General features: G+C 48.9%; 1 long non-coding RNA gene across 1 annotated transcript; it reads left to right on the top strand.

Moving 5' to 3' along the window:
• The first annotated feature begins 310 nt into the window (after positions 1-310).
• LOC117848833 (uncharacterized) lies at positions 311-3,517 on the top strand. Its single transcript, XR_004638939.2, has 5 exons — positions 311-2,065; positions 2,168-2,259; positions 2,700-2,722; positions 2,810-2,893; positions 3,148-3,517. It is a non-coding gene; the product is annotated as an uncharacterized lncRNA (long non-coding RNA).
• The last annotated feature ends 13,882 nt before the right edge of the window (positions 3,518-17,399 follow it).

Raw genomic sequence — 17,399 nt, 5'->3', positions numbered from 1 at the left:
CATTTAAATGATAAAAAATAGTAATTCTATTCAAAAATTAATAAAACTCCTACATAACAACTTAGAGGTTGTTTATTACATTTTAAAATATATTAGTGTATTTAAGATAATTTTATTTATGTGTTACTTTACAATGGTGTAATAAAATGAAAAAGAAAAAGAAAAACATTAAGTAGAGAAGGAATGAATCCAAGCCCGTTTTGGTCCAAATGGCCCAACTATTTCTGGCCGTCTATCGCCGATCCAACGGTTGTGATCACAAGTTCATGATATAAAAATGGCTTCCCACTCCACAAACCCTATCCTCCAGCCGCAGCCCTCCTCCGTCGCAGTCCTCTCCTCTTCGCAGCACCCCTCCTCCTCTCCCTCGCCCACTCAGATCTGCACGCTCCCTCCTCCCCACGCTACTGCCGCTCCCTCCTCCCCACGCTCCCTCCTCGCGACGCTGCTGCCACCCTGCCGCTCGCTCCTCCCCACGCTGCTGCCGTTGCCGCCAGCCACGGATGAGGAGGCGCAGCGGCCCCCTCCCCTCCCTCCTCTCCGTCCAGCATCCAGCTCCCGCAGCACCCACCATCCATCCCCAAGACCCTAACCCTACCTGCTTTACTGCTCCTCTCCGCAGCCTCCCGCCTCCTCTCCATCGCCCCCTCCCCACCTCCGGCGGCCGCGCCTGCTCTCCGCCGCCCCCTCCCCACCTCCGGTCCTAGATCCAGTCGCCGCGCCTAGATCCGGTAGTCCCCTTACAAGGCGGCGGCGGGGCCGGAGGCTCACGGCGCAGCGGCACCTGACGGCGGGTGGCGGCGGGCGATGTCAACCAAGGGGAGGAGCTCCGTCACACCGTCAAGCTCCAGACATGGTGGTGGTGGTGCCGGCCAAATGCTCCTGTTGCAGTGGTGGTGCAGATCCGGTGTCCTCCTCACCTCCACTGCAGCGACAAAGGTCATAACTTGATGTTCGTTCCTATTGTAGTGCTCTATGTTGTTCTAGATTTATGCGATGTTAGTGAGTTGGTGCTCATGATTGCATCATAGCTATTAGCTTCGTGAAGGCAAGAGGATGAACAAGAAGTGGGTATGATAAATAGTAGTATGATAAATATGGCCCCTGCTTTGCATCATAGCTATTAGCTATTAGCTTTAATAGTAGTATGATAAATACGGCCCCTGCTTTATTCTTCAGTCAACATCACTTTTTTCATTAGTCCGGTCAACGCTATCAATACATGTATACTCAAATATTTGGTGGAGTACAATAAAGCATGGAGTTGTAAAGATTGGACACTCTTTTTCTACAATGTTTCAGTGGCTATGGTACAACTGATTTTCGCCTTCTAGTTGTATGTGTTATCCTAAAACTGACAATTACATTGTCACTTTGGTCGAGCAAATGCTAGCTTACAGCAGAAATACATGTATAACCTGTATTTGGTAGAACATTAGATACATATATGTTGGTGAGATAGTAACTTGGAAGGAAAATTGTACCTATAGTAGTTAGTTATGGTGTTTTTATGGTCTATTTGCGGTTGTATTGGCACTGTCAAGATGGAACTTTGTATAGTTGTGCATCTTTAGGTTTCATAATTCATGGGCATAACAGGGCATAAGTAGTGTCCTTCAGTTTACCAGGTTTGCTGAAAATCATTCCAATAAGTTTATGCGAGGTGTACTGTTTTTCTGTAGGGATCTCCATCTTTACCAATGTTGTACTGTTTCCTTAAACGACTTGCTAATCTGTTTTTTTTGAACGAATGGGCATGAGACGGTGCCTATTTCATTGATAGAGTAGATTATTACAGAAATGTTTCATAATATGTGACTCTTACGCGATTACTCTCTAGATGAAAAGGTCGCTAAAGCTTTTACCCCTGCTAAAATCCATGTGCCTGCTTCCTCCTTGATTTTGGCCAGCAATGAGATTGCTGCCATCCCTTGCTAATCTGTTTTTTTATTATGCAAGGTGCGGCAAGGGGGGACGCATCGCGGTGGTGATGGGGATCCTGGGGGAGCTTGGCAGGCACTGCTGCATGGGGGCTGCGCATCCACTTTCCTCCGTCGGATCCGAGGTTTTTGTTACACTGATTGATAGTCTTTGGTTCCTGTATTCGATCCCCCATCTAATGTGTCGATCTGCTCCTCTTTTTTTGTATTGTTGCACCGGCAAGTAGATCCCGCGCTCGCCGTACGACCTCTCTTGCCTGCTGCCCTCGCTATCTGCAGCACGCGGATCGACCGTTTTGTGGTCACCACCGGCAAAATCGTGAGCACCATTTCCCCCTTTGATTTTTTCTTGTTTGTCTTCTTGTGATATGGAAGTGCTCTAGATTTTGTACTACGTGTGTGCCCTTTTTCAGCTATGCAGTTACCCAGTTGTGATTTTTGTGTTTAGTCTACTCCTGAATCTTGTAGAATGATATAACTTGTCATCAGCTAATTGGTTGTGCATGTGTCATTAAAGTAAGGATGTGTTTTTTGGTAATAAGGATCAGTCCTGATTCTTTTGAGAATCACAAGAAACGGTGCCAAAATGCGATTTGTACAGAATTATACACTGGGATTTCCATAACCATAACTGCTTGCTATGTACAACAGAAACATTATGCTTGTCATCTAATGCCATTGTATGTTTTCTCACAGTGCTTGCTTTTACCATATGAATTGTGTGAAAAGTTCTATATGCTAACATGTTTTTCCTTGCAGACTTAGGCTCAATCGAAAACAAGGTAAACTTGAACTCAAGTTCCAGCACATAGCATGACCAGATATGTGGCGGTGGGGTTCACTGGGTGCATGTTTGTGCTGTTCTGCAGATTGATTGATGAAACAAAACACCACATTTTGAAATCAGCTCACCCATCAGGCCTGTCTGCAAACCGGGATTTCTTTGGATGCAGGTTTGTTTCTTCTCTCTAAATAAACTTTCTTCTATACTATTTTCTCTAAATAAATTCTCTAGCTTTATTTTTGTCTAGCATTTCAATCAGTTCAGCTACTGAGTATAGAAGTAATCTTTGTGACATGTCATTTTTGAGAAGGCTTTTAGCCTTTTAGGTGCTCTTAATTTTCCGATGTTGATTATTTTGTTTAGCTGTATGCCCTTTTGTCAACAAACATGTACTGAAGAATATCTGTTGATCTATTGTTGTAGGAGGAGGCTGCCAAGGTCAAGGCTGCTGGAAGAACTGGAGGTGCCACACGAGGTCCATTACCTAAGAAGCCTGACACTGAAGATGAAACTGTGCTAAAGAACTGGAGGTGGCACACAAGGTCAGTTAAGAAGGCAAATGGTGAAAGGCATTCTCAGAGATGTGCGATGTTGAATTGAAACTTGCTGTAAGAGACTATAAGGGGTATTGCTATTGTTATCGGTGCAGATAATGCTTGAGATTCTGTTTGGTGTTGTATCTGATTTGAATGTAAACCTAAGGTTGTATCTGTGATATTGGTTAATGGGTTGATATGATCTGGAATGTATTTTGGGCTGAAATCATCATAGTGATATATGGGCTGAAATTGAATTTGATGGGCTTCAGATTTGTTTAGCGGGTTTTTATCTGTGGGCTGAAAATGGCCCAATTGAGTGGCTCAATTCTAAAATGGGTCGTGAATGCCACGTCATCAGCCACGTCATTGGCCACGTCACCGTCCATATCATCTGCCATGTACGCCTATTACGACGCTTTCTCGCCGTTGCGACATCCATTGAGCATATAGCGACGACCCATATTTCGTTGGGATACGGTTGACGCATATAGCCATGACTAGTATTTCGTTGAGATAGCCTATTAGCATATTGCAATAGCATAGATCTCGTATTGCAACAACATTCTTGCGTTGCATTATCGCTTGTTTGCAACAGTGCAATGTCGTTGCAATAGCCTCTATAGCAACGACCCCTACCGTTGCAATAGCCACTATTGCAATGACAATGGGCGTTGTAATATCCAATTATTGCGATGACACACATCGTCGTAATAACGCCACCTTATTGCGACAGCTGTCTGTGTCGTTGTAATAGCATATTGCAACGCCAGTTTACACGATGACATGATTTTTAGCGCCACAACACGAAATTATTGCAATAGACCCCTATTGCAACGAAATGACCCCTATTGCAATGATTTCGTGCCGTTACGCTAGTGACAAAACCTTGTAGCGATATTGTGGAAGTAGGAACACAAATACATCTTCAAGTGCAAGGCGCGATGGTCCTGGCAGTGCAAACTGTGTAGCAGTTGTTCGCACACTGCAAGAACACCGAATTGCAGCATGCTGTAGCTGCTGCCTTAGTCGTACAACCGCCGGTGCATCCACCCGCGCAGAATCCCTTAGAAAAGCACTCGGACGGCTCTTTGCAAGCCGCAACACAATCAACGGCCGCCACCGTAGGGTGGCCATTGGACAGCAGAACCAGCAGGATGCAAGCGACGATAGAGGCACTAGTAGAGAATTGGCTTTCGACCGCCCCCTTTTGTCCTGGTTTAAAGTTGGCCCGGGACAAAAGGGGGTGCGCCACGGTAGGCAAAAATGGAGGGGAGATTTACTCCCGGTTGGTAATTGCAACCGGGACTAAAGGCCCCCCTTTAGTCCCGGTTGCAACGGCTAGTGGGGGGCTGTCGGTGGCGGCACTCTTTTATCCTGGTTGGAGGCTCCACCAACCGGGATAAAAAGTTTAGTCCCGGTTGGTGCCTCCAACCGGGATAAAAGGGTGTCCCTTTTATCCCGGTTGGAGCCTCCAACCGGGACTAAACTTTCAACCGGGACAAAAGGTGTTCTTTTTGTCTCGGTTGGAGTTTTTAACCGGGATAAAAAACTCATCCCCATTATATACGGCCAAGACAGAGGACTTTCTTCCTCCTCCAGCCCGAGCCAGTCCAGTACATTGACAGAGAGAGTTGAGCTTCACCTACTCTCCGGTGGTGCCGAAGCAAGCAAGGGAGGTGCTGCCCGAAGTTTTTTCCCTCATTTTCGTGGGAATTTCACTCGGCCAACACAAGTGTTGTGAAGGTTTGCTACTTCATCCTCGTGTTATGCTTTGATTTATGCTTTGGAGATGGAAATATTATTTGCTAGAATGTGATGATGAAGTAGAAAAATGGAGAGGTATTTTGAACTAGAATGTGAGGGAGATTTATGTGTCATATATAGTATGTATTCTTGTAGTGGGTTAAGAATGATGGTACCTTGTCTAGATGGTTTATCTTATCAAATTCAATATGGTTTTCAAATCCATACTTGTTGAACTTGCATACCGTGTTCGCCTCGGCGAGGATGTTCTTCGTCGAGCAGCAACGTATGTCAAGAAGGAGGTTTGATTCTATGAGAAAGAGTGGATATGGACATCGTGACCATGTCCCCTTTTCTGTAGCATCTAACCTCTTTCATGACGAAGTGCGGTGCCGCCCAGTTGAGGACATGCTCGCGAGATGACCACGGTCTTCAAGTTCAACAACTTCTGTAGTGGTAAGGAAAGAATTTTTGTACATAGATGACTTCTGCTACTTGTTGAACTTATCAAATTCAATAAGGTTTTTCAAATCCATACTTGTTGAACTTGCATACCGTGATCATCTCGCGAAGGATGTTCTCCGCCGAGCAGCAACGTATGTCACGAAGGAGGGTCGATTCTACGAGAAAGAGTAGATACGGACATCGTGACCGTGTCCCCTTTTCCATAGCATCTAACCTCTTTCATGATGAAGTGCGGTGCCGCCCAGTTGAGGACATCCTCGCGAGATGATCACGGTCTTCAAGTTCAACAACTTATGCAGTGTTAAGGTAATAATTTTTGTACATAGATGGCTTCTGCTACTGGAGGAAGTGGCGATGGTGGGGGCGATCGTGGTTCCTATTTCGGCAAGGTTCCAATCATAGTTGGCCCTCAGCATAAGCTGAAGAAAAAGAGCGCGCTGGAAAAAGCAATGCTTCGTTATTTGCAGCAACGTCATGAAGAAACTGTTGCCGCGGGTCAGGAACCTCCTTTTGGTGGTCGTTATGCTCCACCCTCAATCCTGGGTGTTTCACGTCCACTTAGTACTACCTAAGGATGAGGTTGGGTCAGCGGAACCTTCGTCTTCACCGTCCAAGGATGCTTAAAGTCCTCCTTGATAATAACCAGTCGATGGCTTGTTGTATTGTATCATGTTCTTTGGGACTTTAATTTAAATATGTGTATTTGGATCTTCATGTTGTTGTATTGTACCATGTTGTTTGGATCTTTAATCGATTTTCACGCGTAATCCATTGTCAAGTTTAATCCATTTTCATGCGTAATACGATGCAGATGGACCGGTAATGGATGTATAATGCAGACAGGCGGAGCAAGGCGTTTATTGATGGCTTGCATTATTTTCTCGAAGTGGCAAAAGCGAACAAGCCAGAGAATGGGTTCGTATGTTGTCCATGCTTCCAATGCAATAACAAGAAGGAGTATTCAAAGGATTCCTGAGAGACTATTCACAGCCACTTGTTTAAATACGGTTTCATGCATAACTATTTGGTTTGGACCAAGCACGGTGAACTAGGGGTTGTAATGGAAGATGGTGAGGAGGAGGAGGAAGATGACACCATTCCGGACTGGGTTGCAGGCCAAGCTTTTGCAGGTACTACAATGGGCGAGGCTGATGAAGATGAGTTTGCAGAAAATGGCCCTACTGATGACCTTGGTCAGGTGATACGTGATGCATACAGAGATTGCGAAACTGAGAAGGAAGCAGCAAAGTTGAAGCGCATGATAGATGATCACCAAAAATTGTTGTACCTAGGTTGCCAGCAGGGCCATAAAAAACAAGGTACGGCACTAGAATTTGTGCAATGGAAGGCAAAAAATGGTGTGTCCGATAAGGCATTTCAGGGGATGTTGAACATTGTCAAGAAGATTCTCCCCGAGAATAAAGAATTACCGTCCACAACATATGAAGCTAAACAGATTATTTGCCCTCTCAGATTGGATGTTCAGAAGATACACGCATGCCCTAATAACTGTATCCTCTATTGTGGTGATGAATACGAGAAATTGGATGCTTGTCCCGTCTACGAAGCCCTGCGGTATAAGATCAGGCGAGATGATCCTGGTGATGTCGAGGGGCAGTCTCCCAAGAAGAGAGTTCCCGCGAAGGTGATGTGGTATATTCCTATAATACCACGCTTGAAGCGCTTGTTCAGGAACAAGGCGAATGCTAAGTTGATGCGATGGCACAAAGAAGATCGTAAGGAAGATGAGATGCTGAGACACCCCGCAGATGGGGCACAGTGGAGATCAATTGATAGAACATTCCCAGACTTTGAAAGTGAAGCAAGGAACATAAGGTTTGGTTTAAGCACTGATGGATTCAATCCATTCGGTGAGTTGAGTAGTGGCCATAGTACTTGGCCTGTGACCCTTTGTATGTTCAACCTTCCTCCTTGGCTTTGCATGAAGCGGAAGTTCATTATGATGCCGGCGCTTATCCAAGGCCCAAAACAACCCGGCAACGACATTGACGTGTACCTAAGGCCGTTGGTTGATGACCTTTTACAGCTCTGGAAGGAAGAAGGTGTACGTGTGTGGGATGAGGATAGACAAGAGATCTTTAATCTACGAGCATTGTTGTTCGTAACCATCAACGATTGGCCTGCATTGAGTAACCTTTCAGGACAGACAAATAAGGGATATCAGGCATGCACCCACTGTTTAGACGACACAGACAGCATGTACTTGAAGCACTGTAAGAAGGTCGTCTATATGGGTCATCGTCGATTTCTCCCTGCTCACCACCAGCTGAGAAAGAGCGGGATGTATTTCAAAGGGGCGCCAGACCATCGTAAAAAACCTGCACACCGTAATGGAAAGCGTGTGTTTGAGATGATGAAGGATGTAAATGTAGTCTTTGGAAAGGGACTTGGTAGCCAACCTGTTCCGAACGACGATAACGGACATGCACCCATGTGGAAGAAAAAGTCAATATTTTGGGAGCTACCTTATTGGGAAATCCTAGAGGTTTGCAACGCAATATACGTGATGCACCTGACGAAGAATCTTTGCGTGAACGTGCTAGGCTTCATGGGTGTTTATGGAACCTCAAAAGATACATTGAAAGCACGATAGGACTTGAAAGCCATGGGGCAACGAGATGACCTACATCCGGAAAAGAGAGATAATGGATAGCACTGCTTACGTCCTGCCAGTTACACTCTCAGCAAGGAAGAGAAGGATAGCATGTTTGAATGCTTGAATAGTATGAAAAACCCGTCTGGATACTCCTCGAATATAAAGGGAATAATAAATATGAAACAAAAGAAGTTTACAAATCTCAAGGCTCATGACTGCCACATGTTGATGACCCAGTTGCTTCCGGTTGCACTGAGGGGTGTTCTACCAGAAAATGTCCGGTTGCTGCTCGTAAAGCTATGCGCGTTTCTCAATACGATTTCGCATAATGCAATCGATCCATCCAAGCTATCAAAGCTACAGAACGATGTGGTGCAATGTCTTGTCAGTTTTGAGTTGTTATTTCCATCATCCTTCTTCAATATTATGACGCACTTACTGGTTCACCTAGTAAAAGAGATTGGTATTCTTGGACCTGTATACCTGCACAATATGTGGCCTTTCGAGAGGTTCATGGCAGTCCTAAAAAACTATGTTCTTAATTGTGCCCGTCCAGAAGGAAGCATCGCCAAGGGATATGGAACAGAGGAGGTGATCGAGTTTTGTGTTGATTTTATTGATTCAATTGACTCGATTGAGGTTCCAACTTCACGCCACGAGGGGAGGCTCCGAGGAATGGGCACCCTTGGAAGGAAATCAAGTTTGAGCAATGATACTGATTTGTTCGACAAGGCACACTACACTGTTCTACAACAGTCATCCTTTGTGTCTCCGTATATCGAGCAGCATAGGCAGATGGTAGCTTCCAAAAACCGGACCAAATCCGATGCTTGGCTTACCCGTCATCACATGGAAACTTTTCCCTCCTGGTTGCGCCAACAACTTATGGGTAACTCTGAGATTCACCTACAGCTTGCCTGGTTAGCCAGGGGACCTGCTAGCACAATCGTCAAATTCCAAGGCTATGAGATAAATGGTTACACATTTTACACGAGAGCCCAGGACCAGAAAAGCATGAACCAGAATAGTGGTGTCCGCATAGATGCCATGGACAGAAATAATAGCAAGGAGTCGTATTATGGTTTCATACAGGAGATATGGGAACTCGAATACGGACCGCTGTACATCCCTCTATTTCTTTGCAATTGGGTGAAGCTAACTGCCGTCACCAAAGATCAGTACGGAATGACAATAGTAGATCTGAGCAAGACTGGATACAGTGATGACCTATTCGTACTTGCCAATGATGTGCATCAGGTGTTCTATGTGAAGGACATGTGTAGAAAACCCAAGAGGAATCCAGAAGAGACATGGGAGCCAAAGTGCCACATAGTTCTTCCAGGTAAAAGAAAAATCGTGGGAGTCGAGGATAAAACAGACCAATCAGATAATTATGATCAGTTTGATGGCATGCCTCCATTCGCCGTTGAAGTTGATCCAAGCATCCTGCTATCCAAAGAAGAGGCTCCGTACTTACGCCGCGATCATGATCAAGGAACTTTCGTGAAGAAGAAATTTTACAACGTTGTATTGTAATGCGTTAAATGTACATGACCTTTGTGTATTAATTGATACAATTTGTAATTTACCCTATGTATGATTTCATGTGTTCTTAAATTTGTTAGGTGAAGATTTTTTAGATAAACATGAACAATGTTAACCACATACAAACATGGATTTTTCTGCGCATTGAAATTATTTAATTGAATAATTTCTTGATCACAGCAATGCAGTAAAATAAATATTTTAGAGGCTAAATGAACTGGTATAGAATTAATGATTAATTCATACTTATTGTCAATTTACTCGTTAATTAAATATATTTTTGCATGTACAAAATCTGTGAAGGTTTTGTTTTTCATGAGTGAAAAGATAAAATAAAATCCATTTCCAAAAAACAGGCGGGAGAAGAAAACTAGGAAAAAAGACCTTTTGTCTCGGGTGCTAACAGCAACCGGGACAAAAGGCCCCCCTTTTATCCCGGTTGCCGTTTGCAATTGGGATAAAAGGGTACTTTACGTCTCCCGCCCGGACGTACCCTTTTATCCCGGTTGCCAACTGCAACCGGGATAAAAGGCCCCCCCCTTTTATCCCGGTTGGTGGTGGCACCCGGGATAAAAGGCCCCCCCCTTTTATCCCGGTTGGTGGTGGCACCCGGGATAAAAGGGTACGCTCCCAGCCCCACCTGGCGGACGCACCCTTTTGTCCCGGGTCCCGTCACCAACCGGGATAAAAGGGGGCGGCCTTTTATCCCGGTTGGTGACGGTACCCGGGACAAAAGGCCCTTTAGTCCCGGGTACCATTACGAACCGGGATAAAAGGGGAGGGTTAAAAGGCACTGTACTCCCTTCTACCCCCCGCCAGTTACACTTAGTAAAATTTTCGCCAACTCCCGCGCGTTCTGCTCCGCCGTCGCCGCCCGTCCGCCTCCCTTGCCGGCCGCCGCCGTCGTCATCCCCCATTGCGCCGGCTGTCGCCATCTCGCCACCGACCGCGCCCAGACATCGTCGTCCTCCATCGCCCCGGCCGACCCGCCTCGTTCCTCCTCGTCCGTCGCGCCCAGCCCCCACCTCGTCGCCTCCGGCCACCGGCTCCATCCTCGTCGCCGCCTCCATCCTCGTCGGCGCCTCCATCCTTGTCGCCGCCTCATCGCCTCTCGTCGCCCCTCGTCGCCGCCTCATCGCCCTCTCGCCATCCCGCGCGCCTTGGTGGCTCGTCGTCGTCGCCTCGGCCGCCGTCCTCGCCGCACTGGCCGCCGCCGTCCCGCCGCCCGGCCGCCGCCGTCCCGCCGCCCCGGCCACCTCGTCGCCGCGGCCACCGTCGACGACCGCGCGCGAGAGGTCCGCCGCTGCGCCAGCCGGCAGCGCCGGGAGGGCCTTTTTTTTTAAGTTAGAAAATTAAGTTATATTTTTATGATAGATTTTTAAGTATGATTGTTAAGTTAGAAAATTAAGTTATATTTTTAAGTTAGATTTTTTAGTTAGATTGTTAAGTTAGATTTTTAAGTTATATTTTTAAGTTAGATTTTTAAGTTAGATTTTTTTTAAGTTAGATTTTTTTTAAGTTAGATTTTTGTATATGTGTCCCCTCCGCCGTCCCGCCGCCGTGACCGCCGCCGTCACAACCTAGTAGGCACCGCCCGTGGTTCCGGGGATCCGTCCCCGCCTCCGCCGTACTGCCGCCCTGACCGCCGCCATCACAACCTAGGCACCACCCGTGGTTCCAGGGAACCGTCCCCGCCTCCGCCGCCCTGACCGCCGCCGTCACAACCTAGGCACCGCATGTGGTTATTGCTAGAAATTCGTAGAAATTTGTATAAATATTCCGGACTTTGTAGGATTCATGTTATTTTATGATTTCATTATATACATGTATGATTCCGGACTTTGTAGGACTTTGTAGAAATTTGTAGTAAGACGATTTCTATGACTGTCATGTATGATTCCATGTATGTTTCAATCAATAGTTGAAATGGCAGACGATGAGACCGCAAGGTATATCATGGAGCAGATAATCGCTGGTGATGGTAGTGGCGACAACGTTCCACTATCATACACGCATGAAGAGAGCACCCAGGCGGACATGTTCCTCAACATGTCCGCCGATGGGAATGAAGAGGAACAGCCGCAGCAACAACTTGCCGTGGCGGAAGGTTCCGGCGAGGTATATATAACCATTCTTGTATTGTTTCACACCACCGTTACTACTACGTACTAATTAACGAATCTTGAACTGTTAGCCCTCCGGATCGACACAAGGGCAGAAGACCCGAGGTCGTACAAAGGTGATGGAAGGGAGGCTTGTCATCATGGAAGTGACAGAAGAGGGCAGGCTGGTTGCTCCCGAGAAAGTAGCAAAGAAGTACGTGAGTCAGATCAGGGCAATCGTCCGGGACAACGTGCCTATCAGCATCAGAGAATGGAAGGGCAGAAGCACTAATCCGTACGCCCTCCCGGAGACAGAAAAGAATATGCTGTGGGAAGACGTGAAGAGACATTTCACATTCCCCGAAGGATATAGTGAGAAGGATGTCAAAGCGTGGACGCTTAAGAAGATGGCTACTCAATTCCAGACATTCAAGAAGATGCTGGATACCCACTAGATTAAGAAGGGCCGAACTCCAAACTTCAACACGTTGCCAAAGTTGAGGGACCACTGGGATGCATTTGTTGAATATAAGAGGAGTGAAGACGGTGTGAAAAAGATCACGACCAACACAGCAAATGCTAGTCAGAAGGGCTACCACCATCATTTGTGGCGAGGTGGGTATGGCTCAGCAATTCCCAAGTGGAGGAAGATGGAACAAGATCTGATCGAATGGGGAATCGTACCTGCAACTATTGAATGGCCCGAACGATCAAAAAATTGGTACTACGCTCATGGAGGCTCCCTAAGCCAAGAGGATGGGACGTTGATTTTTAATGACACAATACGTGAGAAGTCCAAACATCTTGTGAAGAACATTGAAGATTCTAAGGCTGGGAGGTTGAAGGTGGACCGAGAAAATGATGAGCTCACATTGGCCCTCGGTAATCCAGAGCACCCAGGACGTTGCCGAGGGTTCGGGGTGGTTCCGTGGAAGTTTGCTTTCCGAGGCGACAGCGCCTCGTACAGAAGCCGGAAGCGAAGAAAGGAACAGATCGAGGAGAGCTGGCGGCAGATGCTAGAATCTAAAGTGCAGGCACAAGAACAAAGAATGATGGATGAAATCAATCGGCGGGTGGCCCACGCAGTTGCGGAGTTGGCCCAATCTGGAGCATTGCCGATTCCTAACACCGCCAGCCCTTCTCAACGCCTCTTGAGCAGTTGTGCTTCTACAGGGGTCCCCGATGCGCAGACGCCCAGGTTACCCGTGGAGGAGCAACGGTTCCCCGTGGATGCCATCACACAACGGACCTCATGTGAGCTGCATGCACCGGTCGGCAACCTCACTATTAAGGTATACTTATACATAATATTTATGCAATCTTGTCAATTGATCCAGGCCTCGAGATCGGAGTTCAACTTGTTTACTTCTGCTATATGTACAGGTAGCGTACGAGAGTGCGTTAGCAACCCTGGCGGGGCAGAGCAGTCATGGCATGGAAATTCCACCAGGCTACACCAGCGTCTGCGTAGAGAAAATAGTTGATAGCCAGTATGAAGGTCTAGAGCTCGACTTCCCGGGAGGTGACGGGGAAAAGACATTGGCAGATGCGCTTCATGGGATCATTCTATGGCAAAAACGCTACATCATTATTCCCAGCACGGAGCCATCTCCTCAGACCTCAAGACCGCTCCCCGTAGATCCCTAGCAGTGACCTTCTCCTCATACCTCGAGACCGTCATCTCCTGCTCCAAGACCGTCCCTTCCACCTATATCAAGGTCTCCATCTCCACCACATCCTGGTGCTGGTAGCGACGACGACAATAACAACACCCCTCCCCGATCACCGTCGCCAGCACCAAGAGCGGCCCCCTTGAAGGAACCTGCACCACCACTAAAGAAGTCACGAGCACTGCCTCCCAAGCAAAGACAGAGAAAGAAGAAAACAAAGGAGCCTAAAGTGACTCGTAAGGAACGCTGGGAGGCAATGTCTCATGCGGAACAGTGGGCAGAAATCCAACGAGAGGCTAGTGAGTGGTTCAAGAAACAAGCCGAAGAAAAAAAAAAGCAAGGGAGATGGAGCCACCGCCAGTAAGTCGGCGAGATTTAAACTTTTTTATCAGGATGGAAGAAGGAGCCAAGAAAAGGATACCACTCTTGTGAAACTATGAACGGGCTCTAGTAAAGGCTGATGAAAAGGATAAAAGGAAAGGAAAGTCATCTTCCAGCGGTCCAGTCCCCGACCTCAGCCATTTATCAAAAAAAGATGCTCAACGGGTAAAAGCAATGCCCTTGGATCAACAAGCAAATGTATTGAAGTTCATGGAAGAAACAGGTCTGGGACTTGATGAATGCATAGGGCAAGTTGAGATGCCAACTGCACCGCCCCCTGAGCCGAGATGGCCTTATGAGCTAGGCAAACCTCTAGTAAAGCCTTCATTGGTACGGAAGCTATCAACAAAGATGTACGCATTCCATCAATGGTACATGATGGCATCCGCCGACTCGAGGGAGATGATCGGCATGAAGGTAAAACCGATAGATTTTCACGGTGAAGGGGAGAAAGTGCTGTGGCTAGACTTCAAGGATATATACGAAGTGTACCATCATGATGCCCTGGACGTCTCTCTGATCAGCGCTTGGGTTCTGTAAGTGTCCGTTTATCTCTACATGTAAATTTTGGCGTGCGTCACTGTACTAACTTCATCTTCCATTTCATGTAGGATGCTAATTCAGACATGCCGCCGAGAGGCGTACCTACATGTAGGCTTCATGGATCCATCTGTAGTTAACCAACAATAGATACAATTAGCGCCGGAAAAAACCATTGCGAAAGTATACAATTTCCTAGACAAACAAACATTCAAGGATTTCATACTACTTCCATACAACTTAGAGTAAGTGTGTGTATACCGTCTACTTTCGATGTCTTTTTCCTTATCTCTACATGTTAGTTAGCTCTAATATGCATGAACATTTTACGCACACAGCTTCCACTGGATCCTTATTATAATTGAGCCTGAAAGAAGCCACGTCACTGTCTTCGATTCGTTAAGTGTCGTTGTCAAGATTTGCGGATCAAGACTTAGACTAGTAAATTTCTTTTATGCGCGTAAGCCTCAGGTGGTTGCGCGGAAGACACGGATTTAGACTGGTTCGGGCAAAGGAAGCCCTACGTCCAGTATCGAGGATGTTCGTGTTGCCCACGCGGGGGTTCTGTAGTAGGGGTTACAGGTTGGCGATAGAGGGACTGGTCCCAAGTCTCTTTAGTGCTTGCGCTCTGAGGAAGAGCCGTTGGGTGCTATGGTTTGTGGGAGAAGAAGCTGATCCCCCCTCCGGCCCTGGGTTCCGCCTTTTATATCGCAAGGGGATGGCCGGAGTTACAATTGGGATCGGGTAAAGAGACTTGTAAAGAGTAAAGCGTAGAATGGTAAAAGTTGCGGCAGGAAGGAGGAGCAAGACCCTGGGCGTCCGACGCCTCTGCCGGCCCTGGTTGAACGCCGGTGCGCATGCCGGAGGGGGAGGCCGCCGTATGCCAAGTGTTGTTCCTCCCTACAGATAGCTCCTTCGATGTTCGTAGGTGTCAGATCATGATGAGGGCGTTCCGTCGTTTCCCCAGCGTCCGTTAGGGAGGACGGTGGATGCTGCTGCTCAGGCGATGGCTGCTGAGAGGGAGAGCGTCACATCCGTGCTGCTGGATGCGCGGGACCCGAGGGTGCGTGGGACCCGAGGACAGGCCGCTCTCTCCTTTGCTCCGGTCGGCGCAGGCCATGAGTACCCTGCGGCGAATGGGAGCCGGCCGCCGGCACTGTAGCCTGCACAGAGCGGTCGTGCACGGGTACTTGCACCGGGTTGCGTGAGGAGCACGGTCGTCCTTCCCTCTGCCGGCCTGCGGCGCATTTATGGCAAGGCCGACGGGGGGACCCACAGGATTTTGTCTGTTTTGCTCATCTGGACCGCATCCGAGGGGGATCCCTGCTCCCGGGGGCCCCAGCGCGCCCGACCCCTTTGCTTGGGGTCGGACGAGGCGGAACCCCGATGCGAGGGGTCGGGCGCTCCCGACCCCGGGGTCGCGGTCGGGCGAGGCGGGAACTTTGCGGAGGGGGGGTCACACGTTCCCGATCCTGGCGTTTTGGTCGGGCGAGGCGGAGCTTTGATCACATCCAGGTGGGCCCGGGCCTCCGTGTCTGCTTCCTTAAATGGTGTCTTAGGGGATCGTTAATATTTCCCCTCAACAGTAGCCCCCGAGCCTGTGGTAGAGCAGAAGTGCTCCTCCGGAGGCTTCTTTCGCTGTTTCGCCGCGGGTTCTGTGTTATGGCGCGCTTGCTTTATTTCAGCCTAGCTGGGGGAAACCTGCAATTTGTGACCACACGCGTGGTAGTTGGTTGCGAAAATGGCCCCTGAGCTCCTGCTCGTTGCAGGAAACCGATCGGGAGGCCAGGTCGACTTTTTGATCGTTGCCCCTCAAGCGTCCGTTCGCTAGGACGGAGGGGTTGAGCCGGGCCACGTTATCCACGTTGGACGAACTGTGGTGCTCGTTTGAGCTGCAAACGGGTAGGTTTGAGTGGAGTCCCGGTCCCCGTTCGGGGGGGTCCGGCTCGGGCCAAGCTGGTGGCATACTCCAATTTCCCACCGGCGAATTCATATAGTTCCCGGACCCGTTCGACCGGATCTGGGGGCTCATTGCCTTTCCCCGTGGAAAAACCATGAATTTTACACCGGGCGGGACTCGAACGTGAGGTTGGGGCGCCCTTGGCTTTCGCTCGCCTGGGTATTGGCCGCTAGCGGACCCGTCCCTTCTCACCCCTTGCTCGGGGGATGTCCTGAGGCAGCTGTTGAACCCGTGTTGGGCCAGCTTTCGAACCCCTGGACCGTAATGGGCCGTAGGGGCGTTTTCAGCCCCGTATCCCTTTCTTACCTCCCTGTAGGCCTTGGGCCGGAGTGGAGCGGTTGTTGCGCCTGGGCCGATCGTGGGGAGCGTCGTGGGCATGTTACCCGGGAAGTGGAGTTATGGAAGCGCCGTCCCACGAATCGAGGAGGATAGGATGTTTTCGCGGCCGATCGTGCACGCGGTTTTCGAAAAGGAAACGGGCGCGGCAGGGACGTACCTGGCGCCGCATTTATGGCGACCGGGGCGTCGATTTGGCTTCTCCGGTACTTTTCTTATAAAAGCAGGAGCTCGCCGCGCCGGTTCCTCTCTCCTTTCGCATTCGAGCCTTCTTGCCTTCCACTTAGTTCATCCGCACTCGCCTCGTTCCCCTCGCTCCAAGCCGCGCGCTCTTCTTCCTGTCTCCGTCGATCTCCTCCCTTCTCTGGCGATGGGTTCCTGGGGAGTTTCTCACTTCACCTCCTCTCGCGCTGAGGGCCTGGTGCGGAAGGGTCTCCTCTGCGAGAGGACGGCGGCGGGTGAGTGGGAGCTGCCGGGGCCGGAGCAAGTTCCGTCGCCTCCCCCCGGCTACGTCGTCTCCTTCGCCCACTTCCACGAGCGGGGATTCGCTTCCCCCCCGAGCCGCTTCTTCCGCGGACTCCTCCACCACTACGGGCTCGAGCTTCCGCACCTCAACCCCAACGGGATCCAGCACATTGCGGCGTTTGTCGCGCTGTGCGAGGGATTCCTGGGCATCGAGCCCCACTTCGCACTGTGGAAGTATTTTTTCACAGTGAGCCTGTACCAGAAGTCGGGGAAGGCCGGGAGCCAGCAGCGGTCGCCTCCGGCACCGATCGG

This window comes from Setaria viridis, chromosome 3, assembly GCF_005286985.2.
Source record: "Setaria viridis chromosome 3, Setaria_viridis_v4.0, whole genome shotgun sequence".
Lineage (NCBI taxonomy): Eukaryota > Viridiplantae > Streptophyta > Magnoliopsida > Poales > Poaceae > Setaria > Setaria viridis.
Note: the sequence above shows the minus strand (reverse complement) of the source record. Positions and strands in the feature narration are given on the sequence as shown.